The sequence below is a fragment of the Leopardus geoffroyi genome, chromosome C3 (assembly GCF_018350155.1).
Source record: "Leopardus geoffroyi isolate Oge1 chromosome C3, O.geoffroyi_Oge1_pat1.0, whole genome shotgun sequence".
In the NCBI taxonomy this organism is placed as follows: domain Eukaryota; kingdom Metazoa; phylum Chordata; class Mammalia; order Carnivora; family Felidae; genus Leopardus; species Leopardus geoffroyi.
This window is the reverse complement of record NC_059338.1, coordinates 5,328,487-5,339,034: the sequence shown is the minus strand read 5'-3', so window position 1 is coordinate 5,339,034 and position 10,548 is coordinate 5,328,487. Positions and strand designations below refer to the sequence as shown.

General features: G+C 50.1%; 1 long non-coding RNA gene across 1 annotated transcript; it reads left to right on the top strand.

Moving 5' to 3' along the window:
• Positions 1-1,410: 1,410 nt before the first annotated feature.
• Positions 1,411-2,581, top strand: LOC123585573. The gene is made up of 3 exons (XR_006706290.1): positions 1,411-1,981; positions 2,279-2,309; positions 2,490-2,581. It is a non-coding gene; the product is annotated as an uncharacterized LOC123585573 (long non-coding RNA).
• The last annotated feature ends 7,967 nt before the right edge of the window (positions 2,582-10,548 follow it).

The window sequence follows — 10,548 nt, the reverse complement described above, 5'->3', positions numbered from 1 at the left end:
GCAGGGTGCAGGCTGGGAGCTGTCAGCGCAGAGCTGGATGCGGGGCTCGAACCCACAGACCACGAGGTCATGATGTGAGCTGAATGAAGTAGGACGCTTAACTGACCGAGCCAACCAGGCACCCGCCCCACCCCACCCCCGCGCCGCCTCCTTTATTTAAGTGCAGGAAGATGCGTTTGCTCCCTGGTCAGGTTCCCATGGTTGGGGAGACAGCGTTTCTGCCATAAATCAGGCCGGGCCGGCCATGGCCTTTTCTCAAACAGGGCGAGGGCACTGGGGCTTCTGGGACGTCGGTGGGACTCTTGACTAGGGTGGGCCCAGCGCTGTGGGAGAGCCCCTCTCGCTATGCTCCAGTGGGGTGGCAATAGCAAAGACAATAGGCCAGACTTTTGTCCTTCGTAGGGAGTTTCCTAAGTCACTGGGGCCTCACGACAGCCCTGCAGCTGGCAGGAAAGGGGTTTTTATTTCTAAGCCGCTGCAACAGTCTCAGAGAGAAAAAACGACCCCTCGACAAAAGTGGCAGAGGCGGGAATAGAACTTATGCACCTTGTTGCCACATCCTGCGCTTCTGGTTTGTCACTGCATTTATGTGTTGCAGAAGGAGTCGTGGGGGAAGGGTTTGGGGCCCAGGCTGGAGGAGACACAGCGGGGGTGGGGGGAGGTGGCAGCCTGCCTTCTCCCCGGGGGACATTCTGGGCTGTGTGGTCCTCTCTTGCCCAGTTGAGCCGCCCCTGGGGCTGCCATGGGGAGGGCCCCAGGGCTGAGGCCAAGTGACAGAGCAGGCTTCTCGCGTGCCTGTGGCCTCCTTGAGTGTCCTGACTGTCCGTTGTCCGCAGCTGCTCTCCCTGCAACCCCCAAGGCTCCTGGCTCTGGCCTGGGGAGGCGAATAATGGCCACATGGATATCTTCTGGAAGCATCTGAGTTCCTGGTCCCGGGGGGAAGAAGGGATGGGGTGTGGGCTGAAGAGAGCACAAAGGAGCGGGAGAAACCTCAAAGGCACAGGGCCCGATCTTGGGGAAGCCTTGTTGGGCGCCCGGAAACTCAACGTATGCTGCAGAGACCCCTACTGGGTGGAGATGTAATTACCACACGGTTCCGCGCTTGCGCAGACACACAGGGCCTGCAGCAGGCCAGCGCAAGGGTGGGAACCCAGGCTTTGGGGTCCTAGCCACTGGATTTGGGTCTTGGGTCAGTCACGCAATGGCTGAGACTCTGGGCAAGTTACTGGAAGCTCTCTGAGGCTGTTAAACGGAATAGGTACAAAACCTCCCCTATTTCGTACGGTTGTTCTGGGGGAATCAAAGCATACGAAGCGGGGCCCCTGGGTGGCTCAGCCGTTAAGCGTCCGACTTCTGCTCGGGTCAGGATCTCGTGGTTCATGAGTTCGAGCCCCCTTTGGGTGAGCCCTGCTTTTCTCCCCACCCCACCCCTGCCCCTCATGGGATTCCCTCTCTTTCTCTGCTCCCCTCGCTCACTTGTGCCCTCTCTCTCTCAAAATAGATAGTGGCCTCTCTCTCAAGGCCACTGACTTGGCCTTGAAAGCTCAAAGCTCTCCAACAGACGTGGGCAGATTCGGCCTCTGTCTCTCCCTGTGCGTACTCAGGGTGGGGAACCACCTCGGTGTCAGTGCCTCGTGCCTTCTGCCCGGTGAAGGGAGCGCCCAGGGTAGCTCTGCAGTCTTCCCTTGGTGATTTTTGTACACGCAGCGCAGCTGGGCCGGCCCCGGGTCGCACCGAGCTCCAGGATCAGTGACAATGGACAACGCATCTTCATCCTGACTTGTGTGGCAGAAAGCAGAGGAACCTCTGTGGCCTACAGCCGGATGCCTCTGGGACCCCGGACCCCTGTGTCCCGCGGAGGGTCTGTCCTCGGTGTCTCCTTGAGGCCCCGGGGACAGTGCTGTGGCCTTCACCCGCGCGGTCCAGGACGCAGTCAGTAACAGCGGCTCCCTCCCCGTCTCAGCGCTGCCCTTGTGGGCAGGTACCTGGCCCCCGGAGCACACGCCCTGTGCCGCAGCTCTGGAGGGGACGGAAGGTGGAGGACGGAGTCCTGGTCCTGTGCAGTCCCTGGGGAGAGGGGCTAACACCCTCGAGAGAGGGCGTCTGGGCCAGCGTGGTCGGGGGAGAAGGAGGAGAAGGCCCACAGGAGCCAGTGGGGAGGTTGGAGGGGTTTGGGCAGGAGGCGCTCGGCGGTGGGGGGTGGGGGGGGGGTGCTGGGCTGCCCTGAGTGCGTAGGGAGACCCCGGCACTGAAGCTGTGGTTTTCTGTCTGTCTGCAGGGCCAGGGATCCTGGGAGGGGACAGTGTTCGGTATCCCTGGGGAGTCGGCCACTCGGCCCCTGGAGGTCCCAGCTGGGCAGGAAGTGGAAAAGGTTACCTGGAGCTCTGGACAGCTTGTCGCTGTTTTGCAACCAGGAACCGGAGGCAAACCAATCCTGGCTGCTGGGACTTAGGGACCTTAGAGCGAACGACTGCGTGTCCTCTCTGCAGATCAGGTCCCCAAGGCTGCAGGGCCCTGGCCCCTCCGGAGCCTGGATAACTCTGCCTATTTGTCAACGCCGCCAAGGATCTCACCCTGCGGGTCTGTGGTGGGCGGGGGGGGGGGGGGGGGGGGGGGGGGTGGAGGGCTCACATCTAAACTTTGACTTTTCCGCTCTGCCCTGCCTGTCCAGCTTCTGTCTGTCAGCCCCAGACCCTGCACTCGGCTCACTCCTGGGTCTCCCCCAGGCCACCTGCCCCTGCAGACCCACTGAGGAGGAGCCCCAGACCTTGGCCGCGTCCTCAGAGAAGCCTGGAGCTGCTCTGAGAGGGAGATCCAGGCTGTGGCTCCTGTGGCATCCAGGACGGCCTCTCCCGGTGTCCACAGGCCGCTGCGGGAAACCGCTTCGGTCCAAACACATTCTGTCCCTCTTTCCTCTTCTTGGCCCACTTCTGGACGTCTCTCTGTTCCCTGTCTCTGAGTCCCATGCTCCCCCCACTGAGCCAGCCAGGCGCCCCCCGAGCATTTAGAAGGTGCCTGTGTTGTTGGAGGCTTCGAGGAGAGGTCTGGATACATCGCCACCCCTCTGGGAGCTCAGTCACAATTGTTACAGTTCGCCCCTAACCCCACAAAATGACTTGAGCGGGGACTGAGCGAGTTGTACGAGAGCCTTTGTCCGTGTCTGGCTTCTCCATTGAATGAGACCAACGCTCATTCTTAGTTCCTTCTGTGTCTCCAACATACAGCATGGAATACCGTGAAACATGCGACTCTGACGTGTATTTAGGGAGCAGCCTGTGCTGGGTGTGACAGGACCCAAGGACACACGGTCACGGGTTGCAGACGCTCACATTCTCCCGGCCCTTCCAGGGCGTCCGGAGGGCAGTCCACCTCCTTCCCCCTGATTCGGCTTCCCTAAGGGGCCTCCAGCCCACCCACACTTCTGACTTCTTTTCTTGGAAATCCCTTCCCCTGTCTGCCTGTCTTCCATTTCTTCTCTTTCCTTCCTTTTACTCCAGTTCCTAACCTTGGTCATTGTTTCATTCAGCCTCCTTCCTACTTTGCTCCTTGAAGAAAGAATTTCTTCTCTTTTTGGTCCTGGGACCTTTGCTGATTGGATACATTCGACCTTGACACGTGGAGAAGTCAAGAGGAATAATGTGAGGAGGGGGTCACCCTGTGAGACACAGACATGAGTGCCATCTGCTGCCGGCATCTCCCGGTGAGAGAGGGACATCAATCCCGAGTAAGACATAAACCCTATTTCAGTTGCAAATGGAGTTCGGAATTGCCAACAAGCTGTGACATAGCTTCGGTTTAAAACAACCTGTTTAGGGGCACCTGGGTGGCTCAGTCAGTTAAGCATCCAACTCTGGATTTTGGTCCAGGTCACGATCTCACATTTCGCGAGTTCGAGCCCCACGTCTGCACTGACAGGGCCGAGCCTGTTTGGGATTCTGTCTCTCCCTCTCTCTCTGTCTGCCCCTTCCCTGTACTCTCTTTCCCTCTCTCTTTCAAAATAACTGAACTTAAAAAATAAAATAACCTGTTTATGTTTTGTTTAATCTTATTTTATTTCATTATTATTTTTTAATGTTGATTTCTTTTTGAGAGAGCCAGAACACGAGCGGGGGAGGGGCAGAGAGAGAGGGAGACACAGAGTCCGAAGCAGGTTCCGGGCTCCGAGCTGTCGGCACGGAGCCCGACGCGGGGCTCGATTCCACAAACCGTGAGATCGTGACCTGAGCCGAAGTCAGACGCTCAACCGACTAAGTCACCCGGGTATCTCTGTTCAATCATACTTTAAAGTGTTCAGAAAGAAAAGAGGGCTTATTCATTTTAGAAAAGTCGAACGTTTGAAACATAAGAAGGTTCATGAAGTGATTAAGTGTTGTGAATATGTGTATTCATCTTCTGTTAACATTGAAGGAAATGGGCCCAGAGGCAACTTAAATTTTTTCTCCTCGGAGCAGCCTTTTGACCACCTTACTTAAGCAAATCTTTCCTCTTATTCATAATCGTTGTACTCAGCTCAGTTTGGTCAAATTATCACAATCCGCAAATAAATACTTATTTGTTGGTCTTTTTGTTTACTGTCTCTTCTCCCCCGCAAGACGCTCAGCCCCATGAGGACAAGAGCTGTATCTGTTTAACTCACAACTGCAAACTCAGAGGGCAACAGAGTGCTTGGCTTGTGGTAGATTTTTCAGTATTTTTTGAATGAATGAATAACCAACGGATGAGAGTTGAGAACATTTTGTCTTAAGTTCAAAGACTATCAGGTGTCGTAAAAATCTGGGACCTGTACCATTGTGTGTGTAACCGTGTGTGTGTTTTCTTTCTGCTTTTGAAAGAAGGAAGGAAATGGAATCCTCATGCTGAAATATCCTTCATAGGGGCCAAGGTCAGGCCGTCCTCAGGCAGCCACTTTAGCACTGAGATCACGCTGAGCTGAAAACAGGCCCAAAAGACTCGGGAAGAAACTTTGAACTCCCCCATCCCCCACCAAAGAATTTTTTTTTTTTTTTGAGAGAGAGAGAGAGGGCACAAGTGAGCAAGGGGCAGAGAAAGAGAGAGAGAGAAAAGAGAGAGAGAGAGAGAGAGAGAAGTGGGGTTCCCCCAAAGCAGGGCTCGAGCTCACCCAAAGTGGGACTCAGGCTCAGCCGATTCTCCCTTACCAAAGGATTTAGACAGAGGACCTGTTCCAGGAAGAGAACCATTAGCACAGAGGGATACACCATAATATGACCTAGGGGTGGCACACAGGGAGGAACGTGGTTAGCAAAGTCTGTGAGAATTCTTCTCTATGTCCCATTGTTTCTGTATGGGCCAGCAGACATCTGTTTACCCAAAATTTACTCTTTTTCATTTTTCTGTGAAGTGACTTCCTTCCCTTTGAAATCCCAGCCTCCTATCCCCTTCTTCTTATTTCCAGATGACATAGATACCTCATTTTGCCTGTCTTTGGAATGTTCCATGCATATATGGATTCTCTGTATGTACCAAATTAAGTTAGATTTTCTCCTGTCAATCTGTCTCATGTGTAGGGACCAAGAACAGGCTGTCCCCAAGGTGGGCTACTTTGGCATGAAGATTATCTTGAGTGAAAAGCAATCAAAAGCCAGCAGATTCAGGAAAAGCTGTTTACCTCCCCCTCAACTGCCTGCCTGCACCAGGAAGAGCTTTATTTTATTTTATTTTATTTTATTTTAGGGACAAAGTATGAGTGGGTGGGGGAGAGGGGCAGAGGGAGAGAAAGGGAATCTTAAGCAGGCTCCACACTCACTGTGAATCCCCATGTGGGGGCTTCATCTAATGATCCTGGGATCATGACCTGAGCCGAGCAGGACGCTCAACTGACCGAGCCACTCAGGTGCCCCAGGAAGTGAGTTGTTAACAGAGATTCCTTTTCACCTAAGAAATGTACCTGCCTAATAGGGCATATTTGTTCTCCAAACCTTTCCTCTCACCTTCCCGCCAACGGCCTTCCTCCCCTTTGTGTCCTCAGACTCCTACCTCTTTCCTGAGCTCACATGGGCTTCGTGTGGCCTCACTGTCTTTGGAATTCCATGTCTGTGTGGCTTCCCCGCGCGCAGAAAACTGAATTGATTTTCTCCTGTTAATCTGCCTCCTGTCAGTTTGATTCTTAGTCCAGCTGGAAGGACCTCGAAGGGCAGAGGGAATTCTTCCTTCCCAACACCTTCTAAGTAGTTTGTTTGCGTCTAGCCTTGACACCCTATAATCGGTTTCTTCCGCTGAAATTTTAGAAGCACCACTCCTTTGGTCCAGATACACTGACTTTCTTTCATGTCCTCTCACCACGTTGAAGGGTCTTGGCACAGGCTCTGCCCTCTGCCCTGGCTCTGCTTTCCTGTAAGTAGCTCTTACTCGCTGTAGATCTCAGCTCGATCATTGCCGTGTGGGAGAAACCTTCCTGGATCCTGGCAGCACCCCTGGTACAGGTTACCACTGCACCATGCATCTTTCTTTCATACAAGTCATTGCCACTGCAGTGGTATTTGAAGAATAATTTGACTCTTGGCCTCTAAAAAGGAAACTCTTTTCCCTCTCTACTGTACCAACTAAAGGATGACTTCTCTGTTCTTTTCTGCTCAAAGCGAACACATCTGGCACTAAATTTTGCGTGGCTCTTTCACCCACACCAACCGATTCTCCAACACCAGCTAGGAGTCCTACAGTTCAATAAAATTTTGATACTATCAGTGTCAGACCTGACAAGTGAAGGGCTCAGTCCCAAGAGACTGCCCACTTCAGACGCCAGTGGCAGGTTTGGGCGTGCCATACTTCTGACCAGCCCACGGTGGTCTAAGGATTCCCACAACCCTCTCCTAGGAGTCCATAATTTGCTAGAATGCTTCACAGAACTGAGGAAACACAGTCTTTGTATGGAGGTGTCATTATGTGGGCATGATCGATTAATCGTTGGACATTGGTGACAAAACCTTATGTCCAGCCCCTCTCCCATCCCTGGATGTTGGGATAGGAGGTAGGGAATTTAGGGGAAATGGGGTTGAAGCTCCAACCCTCTAATCATTTTGTTGGTTCCTCTGGCAACCAGCCTACATCCTGAGGCTATCTGGGAACCCTCAGCCACCAGGCACCTCATTAGCTTACAAAAAGACACTTATCTCTTTGAAGATTCCAAGGGTTTGAGGAGCTGTGTGGAAGGAAACTGGGAGGCAGGCCAAATTTATATTTATTATTCTCTCTCAATATCATAGCCTCTCTCATTAGAATTAAGCGCCCTGAGGACAGAGACCTCTGTTTGGTCCCTGCTCTATTTTCTGTGTTCGGCACAGTACCTGGTACTTAGTGATGCTCATTAAGTCCCGCTGAATGAGTCAGTAATAAATGCATGCATGCCTGGGTAAGTGAATACCTACCTGCCTGACACCTTCTTCTCTCCCCAACCAGACTTTCTATATTTGAGAATCCAGTATCAGCAGCTCAGAAACCCCAAACCACACTGCTTTGGGTGCTTGCTGCCTTTGATGACTCTTGATGTGAAAGATGGCTTTCTGTCCTAACAAGCAGGCGGTTTCCTCTACCTGCTAGTTGAGCTCATGAGGCAAAGCCTTTTTCTGTACGTGGGTTTGGTAAAGGTCTTACTGAGGGTCCAGACTCCAGATCTGTTGGTATTCTTGGGCTCAGTTTTGTCACTGGTTTAAAAAGGGGGGCTAACTCTAGATATTTCACTGTTTGAACTGGCTTAACGGAGAGGGGGTGGGCACGGATGCATTCTGAAGCCTGGCAGTCATTACTCTCCCCTCCCAAGCGTCGCCCACTCTAAAGCTACTCCACCCTCAAACCACCTTCTCTGAGGCAGAGTAATCTTTTCCTGTGATCATCACTGTCCTAGGGGCTTCTCTCTTCTTCTCACCTCATTCTTATCTGGAGGAGGCACTTTCCATCCTCCTCCACGGCACCCCGCCCCCAAGATAGGGGTCTCAGACTTTCCCCTCAACTCCTCACAGTGGGTCACACCTCTTTATTCTCACTGAACATTTATTTAAAACTTCTTCCACTCCATTATGTAAGACATGATTTCTCATTAAAGAACATTTGGAAAATGAAGATAAGCAGAAGAAAACTAAGCCACCTAAGATATCACTTGCCCACCCCCCCACCTCCAACCAGCGTTGATATTTTGATGTTTTTTCTTCTAAGTTTTTCCTTGCATTGGTATTTTTAAAACACAGCTGTAATCATACATCACATTAAACTTTACTTTCTACTTTTTTTCACTTGTGATGTTGTAGGGGAGGAAAAATAATCTCTATCCATTTCTGGGTTCTGTGGCTGAGACCCTCCACCTCTCATACCAAAAGATTAACAAGAGAAAAACAAAACAGAAGTTTAATAACATATATACAGGGGAAATACCCAGGATACTGAATAAAACTCCCCCAAATGGCCCAAGCCACCATCTTAAATATCATCTTCAACTAAAGGCAAAAGAAAGATGTTTTGAGGGAGAAGACCTTTATGGGAAATTAGCAGGAAAAGTATAATAAAGAGTATGGTTGTCCTGTAGATTTAAGTTGGTGCCTCCTCTGTTAAGATTCTTTTGTAATTCAGAGCCATCCTTCTCTTTCTGGTACAGGAGGGAGACACCTGTACATATGGAAATTTCTTTTATAGATGTAATTGTCCCTTACAAGAAGGACAAAAGATCTTCTCTGTCTGCGGTTTCTTAAAAATAATCAGCTCAAAATAATCAGCTCAAAATAATCCTTATGCTCAAGAAGCATACTTTGAGGTGGCACATTCAACGACCCTTCAAAGTCAAAGTCATAACATTTTCTAGTTTTATAGCCCATAATTCCTAATGTCCCTGTTCGCTTCACCTTTCCTTGTGGGTAGACTCTTCGGTGGTTTCCAGAATTTCACTATAATAAATGGGAAAATAATGCATAATCTTTGTATGTAAATCTCACAGTGTCTTTTTTTTTTTTTAATTTTTTTTTTCAACGTTTATTTATTTTTGGGACAGAGAGAGACAGAGCATGAATGGGGGAGGGGCAGAGAGAGAGGGAGACACAGAATCGGAAACAGGCTCCAGGCTCTGAGCCATCAGCCCAGAGCCTGACGCGGGGCTCGAACTCACAGACCGCGAGATCGTGACCTGGCTGAAGTCGGACGCTTAACTGACTGCGCCACCCAGGCGCCCCTCACAGTGTCTTTTTGAGACAAGATGATTCTCAATCCCATTCTTTGCCAGGAAGCTTTTTTTTTTTTTAAGTTTATTTTGAGGGAGGGAGGGAGGGAGGGAGAGAGTGTGTGTGCATGCTTGAGTAGGGGAGAGGCAGATAGAGAGGGGAGAGAGAATCCCAAGCAGGCTCTGTACTGTCAGCATGGAGCCCGCCATGGGTACGTGAATTCATGAATCGTGAGATCATGACCTGGGCCAAAACGAAGAGTCCAGCGCCTAACCAACTGAGCCACACAGGTGCCCCGGGAAGCATTGTTTCCAAGTTCTTTCAACACTTGGGGGAAAATAAATTTCCATTTCCCCCATCTCTTCCTGCCCCCTTTGCTGTAAACCAGTGTTGAAATACACTTCTAGGTTCAAGATGGGCCACTTCTGTTCAAGGTACCACAGAAGCAAATCAAAACTTGAATACCTTTTGTGTCCCTGCAAATGTTCCACTTGATCAGAAACTCAGTGGCATTTCCAGTCAACCAACCTCCAAATGCCAAGCCAGCTTGGGACCTTCTCACTCCAAACAAGGCTGGCTATGTGGCTCTAGTCAATCAGATATTTTCTATTTTTCTCTTCCTTGTTCTTTATTCTTTATCCTATAAAGGCTTCCTGCCTTCTACTCCATTGTGCAGTTCTCTGAATGGAGACTGCCCACTTCATGAAGTGCTTAATAAAGTTTGTTTGTATTACCTACTTTTTGTTAATTATTTTTTAACTCCAGTGCAGGGAAGCAGAATATACCACCTCAAAATGTACCACTTTGGCATGTGGATTATTTTGAACTGTCATCAATCAAGACCCAGCAGGCTCAGGAAAAGCTTTTTGCCTCTCCAAATTCTAATTCTAACAGAATTTAGAAAGGGGGTCTGTACCAGAGAGAGAGCCACGACCAGAGGTAATGTTTTCATCCAAGAGACTTCTCTACACGGCAGGGCAAACATTGTGTACAAAACATTTGCTCTTCTCATCCTCCTGTGAATCACCTTTCTCCCCTTTGAAATCCTAGACCCCTACCCCTTTCCTTAGCTCAGGATAGTATTAAAGCCTCAACTAGCTGACTGGCTGGGTCTCATATTTTTATGTGGCCCCCGAACATATGAAACCAATTTTTTTCACCTGTTAATCTGTCTTGTCAATCTAATTGTTCTACCAGCCAAAGAACCTAGAAAGGAAGAAGTGAAAATTTCTCCTCCCCTACACCAGACACCTCCCTTTTAAGGGCTGATCCTCTGTTTTAATGCTTCTGTATCTTATCCAAGTTGACTTGTAGGAAGTTAACCATTTTTTCCCCTGTATTATTCCCTTCCCAAGCATCATGAGCCATATATGAATCTTGTGCTCCATAC